We start from the raw sequence: 9,570 nt of genomic DNA, 5'->3' as shown, positions 1-9,570 counted from the left end.
CTCCCTTGAGGTGCGGCTAGAACAGTGCTGCTTTGCACTGTCTGGTGTGGTTCAACTGGAATGCACAGGGGGAATCTTACTGTGCTTTTAAAAGATATAATTGCGAGGGCGGTTGACCATTTTTATGCAAGGTGATTTGTGCCCAGTGCCCTAAATGTCAACCTGAAGAAATAGAACAAGGCGTGGGGGAGCTAAGTGAGTAACAATGACTCCCTTGAGCTGCGACTAGAGCAGTGCGGCTCTAGCGCTGCCTGGTGCGCTTCAACTGGGATAGATCGGGGTAATCCGACTGTCCATTTAAAACAAATGATTGCGAGGGCCGTTGACCATGCCGACGCAATTTGATTTCTGCCTAGTGCTTTAAACGTGAAATAAATAAATTAAGGAAAGGGCTGGATAAACGACAGGAGTAACTATGACACCCTTTAGGTGCGGCTAGCGCAGTGCAGCTCTTGCGCGGTCTGGTGCGAATGAACTGGCACGGACTGACAGAATCCACTGTCCAAATAAAACAAACCATTCTGGGGGCCGTTGAGCATGCTGACGCAGTGTGATTTCTGCACAGTGCTCTAAATGTCGAAGTGAAAAAATGGAAAAAAAGCGTGGATAAAAGACAGGAGTAAGAATGACTCCCTTGCAGTGTGGATTGAGCTGTGCCGCTTTGCACTTTCCGTTGCGCTTCAACTGGTATGGACCGGGAGAATCTGACTGTCCATTTAAAACACAGCATTGCGAGGACTCTTGATCATGCTGATGCAATGTGATCTCTGCATGGTCCCCTATATGTCAACTTGATAAAATCATCAAGGCGTGGGTAAACGAAGAGACTAACAATGACTCCCATGAGGTGCGACTAGAGAAGCACGGCTCTGCACTGTCTGGTGTGGCTTACCTGGCATGCACCGGGGGAATCTCACTGTGCACTTAAAACAAATGATTGTGAAGGCTGTTGCCGATGCTGACGCAATGTGATTTCTGCCTAGTGCTCTAAACGGCAAATTGATGAAATAAAGAAATGCCTGGATAAACGACAGGTGTAACAGTGACTCCTGTGAGGTGCGGCTGGAGCAGTGCAGCTCTTGCGCGGTATGGTACGCCTCAACTGGCATGGACGGGCGGAATTCACTGTCCAAATGAAACAAAGCATTCTGGGAGCCAGTGCTCTAAATGTCAACGTGAAGAAATGCAAAAAGGTGGGTATAAAGGACAGGAGTAAGAATGACTCCCGTGCAGAGTTTATTGAGCAGTTTCGCTTTGTGCTATCCATTGTGCTTCATTTGGTATGGACCGGTGGAATCCAACTGTCCATTAAAACAAAGCTTTGCGAAGACTTTTGATCATGCTGACGTAATGTGACTTCTGCCCAGCGCTCTAAATGTCAACGTGAAGAAATGCAACAAGGCATGGCTACACAAAGCGAGTAACAATCGCTCTCTTGAGGTGCGGCTAGAGCAGTGTGGCGCTTGCGATGCCTGGTGCGCTTCAACTGGCATGGACCGGGAGAATCCGACTCTCCAAATAAAACAATGCATTTTGAGGGCCGTTGACCATGCTGACGCAATGTGATTTCTGCCCAGGTCTGTAAATGTCAACGTGCAGAAATGAAAAAAAGGCGTGGTTAAACGACAGGAGTAAGAATGACTCCCTTGCAGTGTGCATTCAGCTGTGCCGCTTTGCACTTTCCATTGCGCTTGAACTGGTATAGACCGGGGGAATTCGACTGTCCATTTAAAACAAAGCATTGCGGGGACTTTTGACCACGCTGACGCAATGTGATTTCTGCCCAGTCCCCTATATGTCAACTTGATAACATCATCAAGGCGTGGGTAAACGAAGACACTAACAATGACTCCCATGAGGTGCGACTAGAGCAGCACGGCTCTGCACTGTCTTGTGTTGCTTACCTGGCATGCACCGGGGGAATCTCACTGTGCACTTAAAACAAATGATTGTGAAGGCTGTTGCCGATGCTGACGCAATGTGATTTCTGCCTAGTGCTCTAAACGGCAAAGTGATGAAATAAAGAAATGCCTGGATAAAGGACAGGTGTAAGAGTGACTCCTGTGAGGTGCGGCTGGAGCAGTGCAGCTCTTGCGCGGTATGGTACGCCTCAACTGGCATGGACGGGCGGAATTCACTGTCCAAATGAAACAAAGCATTCTGGGAGCCAGTGCTCTAAATGTCAACGTGAAGAAATGCAAAAAGGTGGGTATAAAGGACAGGAGTAAGAATGACTCCCGTGCAGAGTTTATTGAGCAGTTTCGCTTTGTGCTATCCATTGTGCTTCATTTGGTATGGACCGGTGGAATCCAACTGTCCATTAAAACAAAGCTTTGCGAAGACTTTTGATCATGCTGACGTAATGTGACTTCTGCCCAGCGCCCTAAATGTCAACGTGAAGAAATGCAACAAGGCATGGCTACACAAAGCGAGTAACAATGGCTCTCTTAACGCGCGGCTAGAGCAGTGTGGCGCTTGCGCTGCCTGGTGCGCTTCAAATGGCATGGACCGGGAGAATCCGACTCTCGAAATAAAACAATGCATTTTGAGGGCCGTTGACCATGCTGACGCATTGTGATTTCTGCCCAGGTCTGTAAATGTCAACGTGCAGAAATGCAAAAAAAGGCGTGGTTAAAGGACAGGAGTAAGAATGACTCCCTTGCAGTGTGGATTCAGGAGTGGCGCTTTATGCTATCTGTTGTGCTTCAACTGGCATGGACCGGCTGAAACTGACTGTCCACTTAAAACAAAGCATTGCAAGGACTTTTGACGATGCTGACGCAATGTGATTTGTGCCCAGGGCTCTAAATGTCAATGTGAGGAAATGGAACAAAGCGTGGGTGAAGGACGTTAGTAACAATGACTCCCTTGAGGTGCGGCTAGAACAGTGCTGCTTTGCACTGTCTGGTGTGGTTCAACTGGAATGCACAGGGGGAATCTTACTGTGCTTTTAAAAGATATAATTGCGAGGGCGGTTGACCATTTTTATGCAAGGTGATTTGTGCCCAGTGCCCTAAATGTCAACCTGAATAAATAGAACAAGGCGTGGGGGAGCTAAGTGAGTAACAATGACTCCCTTGAGCTGCGACTAGAGCAGTGCGGCTCTAGCGCTGCCTGGTGCGCTTCAACTGGGATAGATCGGGGTAATCCGACTGTCCATTTAAAACAAATGATTGCGAGGGCCGTTGACCATGCCGACGCAATTTGATTTCTGCCTAGTGCTTTAAACGTGAAATAAATAAATTAAGGAAAGGGCTGGATAAACGACAGGAGTAACTATGACACCCTTTAGGTGCGGCTAGCGCAGTGCAGCTCTTGCGCGGTCTGGTGCGAATGAACTGGCACGGACTGACAGAATCCACTGTCCAAATAAAACAAACCATTCTGGGTGCCGTTGAGCATGCTGACGCAGTGTGATTTCTGCACAGTGCTCTAAATGTCGAAGTGAAAAAATGAAAAAAAAAGCGTGGATAAAAGACAGGAGTAAGAATGACTCCCTTGCAGTGTGGATTGAGCTGTGCCGCTTTGCACTTTCCGTTGCGCTTTAACTGCTATGGACCGGGAGAATCTGACTGTCCATTTAAAACAAAGCATTGCGAGGACTTTTGACCATGCTGATGCAATGTGATCTCTGCCCAGTCCCCTATATGTCAACTTGATAAAATCATCAAGGCGTGGGTAAACGAAGAGACTAACAATGACTCCCATGAGGTGCGACTAGAGCAGCACGGCTCTGCACTGTCTGGTGTGGCTTACCTGGCATGCACCGGGGGAATCTCACTGTGCACTTAAAACAAATGATTGTGAAGGCTGTTGCCGATGCTGACGCAATGTGATTTCTGCCTAGTGCTCTAAACGGCAAAGTGATGAAATAAAGAAATGCCTGGATAAAGGACAGGTGTAACAGTGACTCCTGTGAGGTGCGGCTGGAGCAGTGCAGCTCTTGCGCGGTATGGTACGCCTCAACTGGCATGGACGGGCGGAATTCACTGTCCAAATGAAACAAAGCATTCTGGGAGCCAGTGCTCTAAATGTCAACGTGAAGAAATGCAAAAAGGTGGGTATAAAGGACAGGAGTAAGAATGACTCCCGTGCAGAGTTTATTGAGCAGTTTCGCTTTGTGCTATCCATTGTGCTTCATTTGGTATGGACCGGTGGAATCCAACTGTCCATTAAAACAAAGCTTTGCGAAGACTTTTGATCATGCTGACGTAATGTGACTTCTGCCCAGCGCTCTAAATGTCAACGTGAAGAAATGCAACAAGGCATGGCTACACAAAGCGAGTAACAATCGCTCTCTTGAGGTGCGGCTAGAGCAGTGTGGCGCTTGCGCTGCCTGGTGCGCTTCAACTGGCATGGACCGGGAGAATCCGACTCTCCAAATAAAACAATGCATTTTGAGGGCCGTTGACCATGCTGACGCAATGTGATTTCTGCCCAGGTCTGTAAATGTCAACGTGCAGAAATGAAAAAAAGGCGTGGTTAAACGACAGGAGTAAGAATGACTCCCTTGCAGTGTGCATTCAGCTGTGCCGCTTTGCACTTTCCATTGCGCTTGAACTGGTATAGACCGGGGGAATTCGACTGTCCATTTAAAACAAAGCATTGCGGGGACTTTTGACCACGCTGAGGCAATGTGATTTCTGCCCAGTCCCCTATATGTCAACTTGATAAAATGCAACAAGGCGTGGGTAAACGAAGAGACTAACAATGACTCCCATGAGGTGCGACTAGAGCAGCACAGGTCTGCACTGTCTGGTGTGGCTTACCTGGCATGCACCGCGGGAATCTCACTGTGCACTTAAAACAAACGATTGTGAAGGCTGTTGCCGATGCTGACACTAAGTGATTTCTGCCCAGTGCTATTTAATGTCAACGTGAAGAAATGCAAGAAGGTGTGAATGCGATGAGAGTAACAATGACTCCCTCGAGGTGCGACTAGAGCAGTGCGGCTCTTGCGCAGTCTGCTGCACTCCAACTGGCATAGATCGGGGGAATCCGACTGTCCATTTAAAACAAATAATTGCGCGGGCCGTTCACCATGCTGACGTAATGTGATTTCTGCCTAGTGCTATAAACGGCAAAGTGATGAAATAAAGAAATGCCTGGATAAAGGACAGGTGTAAGAGTGACTCCTGTGAGGTGCGGCTGGAGCAGTGCAGCTCTTGCGCGGTATGGTACGCCTCAACTGGCATGGACGGGCGGAATTCACTGTCCAAATGAAACAAAGCATTCTGGGAGCCAGTGCTCTAAATGTCAACGTGAAGAAATGCAAAAAGGTGGGTATAAAGGACAGGAGTAAGAATGACTCCCGTGCAGAGTTTATTGAGCAGTTTCGCTTTGTGCTATCCATTGTGCTTCATTTGGTATGGACCGGTGGAATCCAACTGTCCATTAAAACAAAGCTTTGCGAAGACTTTTGATCATGCTGACGTAATGTGACTTCTGCCCAGCGCTCTAAATGTCAACGTGAAGAAATGCAACAAGGCATGGCTACACATAGCGAGTAACAATGGCTCTCTTGAGGGGCGGCTAGAGCAGTGTGGCGCTTGCGCTGCTTGGTGCGCTTCAACTGGCATGGACCGGGAGAATCCGACTCTCCAAATAAAACAATGCATTTTGATGGCCGTTGACCATGATGACGCAATGTGATTTCTGCCCAGGTCTGTAAATGTCAACGTGAAGAAATGAAAAAAAGGCGTGGTTAAACGACAGGAGTAAGAATGACTCCCTTGCAGTGTGGATTCAGGAGTGGCGCTTTATGCTATCTGTTGTGCATCAACTGGCATGGACCGGCTGAAACTGACTGTCCACTTAAAACAAAGCATTGCAAGGACTTTTGACGATGCTGACGCAATGTGATTTGTGCCCAGGGCTCTAAATGTCAATGTGAGGAAATGGAACAAAGCGTGGGTGAAGGACGTTAGTAACAATGACTCCCTTAAGGTGCGGCTAGAACAGTGCTGCTTTGCACTGTCTGGTGTGGTTCAACTGGAATGCACAGGGGGAATCTTACTGTGCTTTTAAAAGATATAATTGCGAGGGCGGTTGACCATTTTTATGCAAGGTGATTTGTGCCCAGTGCCCTAAATGTCAACCTGAAGAAATAGATCAAGGCGTGGGGGAGCTAAGTGAGTAACAATGACTCCCTTGAGCTGCGACTAGAGCAGTGCGGCTCTAGCGCTGCCTGGTGCGCTTCAACTGGGATAGATCGGGGTAATCCGACTGTCCATTTAAAACAAATGATTGCGAGGGCCGTTGACCATGCTGACGCAATTTGATTTCTGCCTAGTGCTTTAAACGTGAAATAAATAAATTAAGGAAAGGGCTGGATAAACGACAGGAGTAACTATGACACCCTTTAGGTGCGGCTAGCGCAGTGCAGCTCTTGCGCGGTCTGGTGCGAATGAACTGGCATGGACTGACAGAATCCACTGTCCAAATAAAACAAACCATTCTGGGGGCCCTTGAGCATGCTGACGCAGTGTGATTTCTGCACAGTGCTCTAAATGTCGAAGTGAAAAAATGAAAAAAAAAGCGTGGATAAAAGACAGGAGTAAGAATGACTCCCTTGCAGTGTGGATTGAGCTGTGCCGCTTTGCACTTTCCGTTGCGCTTCAACTGGTATGGACCGGGAGAATCTGACTGTCCATTTAAAACAAAGCATTGCGAGGACTTTTGACCATGCTGATGCAATGTGATCTCTGCCCAGTCCCCTAAATGTCAACGTGATAAAATGCAACAAGGCGAGGGTAAACGAAGAGACTAACAATGACTCCCATGAGGTGGGACTAGAGTAGCGCGGCTTTGCACTGTCTGGTGTGGTTTACCTGGCATGCAACGGGGGAATCTAACTCTGCCATGAAAAGAAATGATTGCGAAGGCCGTTGCCGATGCTGACACAATGGGATTTCTGCCCAGTGCTATTTAATGTCAACGTGAAGAAATGCAAGAAGGTGTGTGTAAGCTATGAGAGTAACAATGACTCCCTTGAGGTGCGACTAGAACAGTGCAGCTTTTGCACAGTCTGCTGCACTCCAGCTGGCATAGATCGGGGGAATCCGACTGTCCATTTAAAACAAATGATTGCGAGGGCCGTCGACCATGCTGACGCAATGTGATTTCTGCCCAGTGCTCTAAACGTGAAACTGAAGTAAATAAAAAAAGGCATGGATAAACTACAGGAGTCACAATGACTCCCTTGTGGTGCGGCTATCGCAGTGCGGCTCTTGCGTGGTCTTGTGTGCCTCAACTGGCATGGACCGGCGGAATCATCATCAGCATCAGCCTGGTTACGCCTACTGCAGGGCAAAGGCCTCTCCCATACACCTCCAACAACACCGATCATGTACTATGTGTGGCCATGTCGTCCCTGCAAACTTCTTAATCTCATGCGCCCGCCTAACTTTCTGCCGCCCTCTGCTAAGCTTCCCTTCCCTTGGAATCCATTCCGTAACCCTTAATGACCATCGGTTATCTTCCCTCCTCATTTCGTGTCCTGCCCATGCCCATTTCTTTTTCTTGATTTCAACTAAGACATCATTAACTCGCGTTTGTTCCCTCACCCAATCTGCTCTTTTCTTATCCTTTAACATTACACCTATCATTCTTCTTTCCATAGCTCGTTGCGTCGTCCTCAATTTGAGCAGAACCATTTTCGTAAGCCTCCAGGTTTCTGCCCCATAGTTGAGTACTGGTAAGACACAGGTATTATATACTTTCCTCTTGAGGGGATAATGGCAACCTGCTAATCATCATCTGAGAATGCCTGCCAAACACACCCCAGCCCATTCTTGTTCTGAATATTTCTGTCTCATGATCCGCATCCGCTGTCACTACCTGCCCTAAGTTGATGTATTCCCTTACGACTTCTAGTGCCTCGCTGCCAATTGTAAATTGCTCTTTTCTTCCGAGACTGTTAAGCATTACTTTAGTTTCCTGCTGATTAATTTTTAGACCCACTCTTCTGCTTTGCCTATCCAGGTCAGTGAACATGCATTGCAATTGGTCCCCTGAGGTACTGAGGAAGGCAATGTCATCAGTGAATCGCGAGTTTCTAAGCTATTCTCGATTAACTTTTATCCCCAATTCTTCCCAATCCATGTCTCTGAATACCTCCTGTAAAATAAAATGCCCAAATAAAACAAAGCATTTTGGGGGCCGTTGACCGTGCTGACGCAGTGTGATTTCTGCACAGTGCTCTAAATGTCAAAGTAAAGAAATGAAAAAAAGGTGTGGATAAACGACATGAGTAAGAATGACTCCCTTGCAGTGTGCATTCAGCTGTGCCGCTTTGCACTTTCCATTGCGCTTGAACTGGTATAGACCGGGGGAATCCGACTGTCGATTTAAAACAAAGCATTGCGGGGACTTTTGACCACGCTGACGCAATGTGATTTCTGCACAGTCCCCTATATGTCAACTTGATAAAATGCAACAAGGCGTGGGTAAACGAAGAGACTAACAATGACTCCCATGAGGTGCGACTAGAGCAGCACAGGTCTGCACTGTCTGGTGTGGCTTACCTGGCATGCACCGCGGGAATCTCACTGTGCACTTAAAACAAACGATTGTGAAGGCTGTTGCCGATGCTGACACTATGTGATTTGTGCCCAGTGCTACTTAATGTCAACGTGAAGAAATGCAAGAAGGTGTGAATGCGATGAGAGTAACAATGACTCCCGCGAGGTGCGACTAGAGCAGTGCGGCTCTTGCGCAGTCTGCTGCACTCCAACTGGCATAGATCGGGGGAATCCGACTGTCCATTTAAAACAAATAATTGCGCGGGCCGTTCACCATGCTGACGCAATGTGATTTCTGCCTAGTGCTATAAACGGCAAAGTGATGAAATAAAGAAATGCCTGGATAAAGGACAGGTGTAAGAGTGACTCCTGTGAGGTGCGGCTGGAGCAGTGCAGCTCTTGCGCGGTATGGTACGCCTCAACTGGCATGGACGGGCGGAATTCACTGTCCAAATGAAACAAAGCATTCTGGGAGCCAGTGCTCTAAATGTCAACGTGAAGAAATGCAACAAGGCATGGCTACACAAAGCGAGTAACAATGGCTCTCTTGAGGTGCGGCTAGAGCAGTGTGGCGCTTGCGCTGCCTGGTGCGCTTCAACTGGCATGGACCGGGAGAATCAGACTCTCCAAATAAAACAATGCATTTTGAGGGCCGTTGACCATGCTGACGCAATGTGATTTCTGCCCAGGTCTGTAAATGTCAACGTGCAGAAATGAAAAAAAAGGCGTGGTTAAACGACAGGAGTAAGAATGACTCCCTTGCAGTGTGGATTCAGGAGTGGCGCTTTATGCTATCTGTTGTGCATCAACTGGCATGGAGCGGCTGAAACTGACTGTCCACTTAAAACAAAGCATTGCAAGGACTTTTGACGATGCTGACGCAATGTGATTTGTGCCCAGGGCTCTAAATGTCAATGTGAGGAAATGGAACAAAGCGTCGGTGAAGGACGTTAGTAACAATGACTCCCTTGAGGTGCGGCTAGAACAGTGCTGCTTTGCACTGTCTGGTGTGGTTCAACTGGAATGCACAGGGGGAATCTTACTGTGC

Source organism: Dermacentor albipictus, unplaced genomic scaffold (genome assembly GCF_038994185.2).
Source record: "Dermacentor albipictus isolate Rhodes 1998 colony unplaced genomic scaffold, USDA_Dalb.pri_finalv2 scaffold_37, whole genome shotgun sequence".
Classification (NCBI taxonomy): Eukaryota; Metazoa; Arthropoda; class Arachnida; order Ixodida; family Ixodidae; genus Dermacentor; species Dermacentor albipictus.
The sequence above is the reverse complement of the archived record's forward strand: the minus strand, read 5'-3'. Positions refer to the sequence as shown.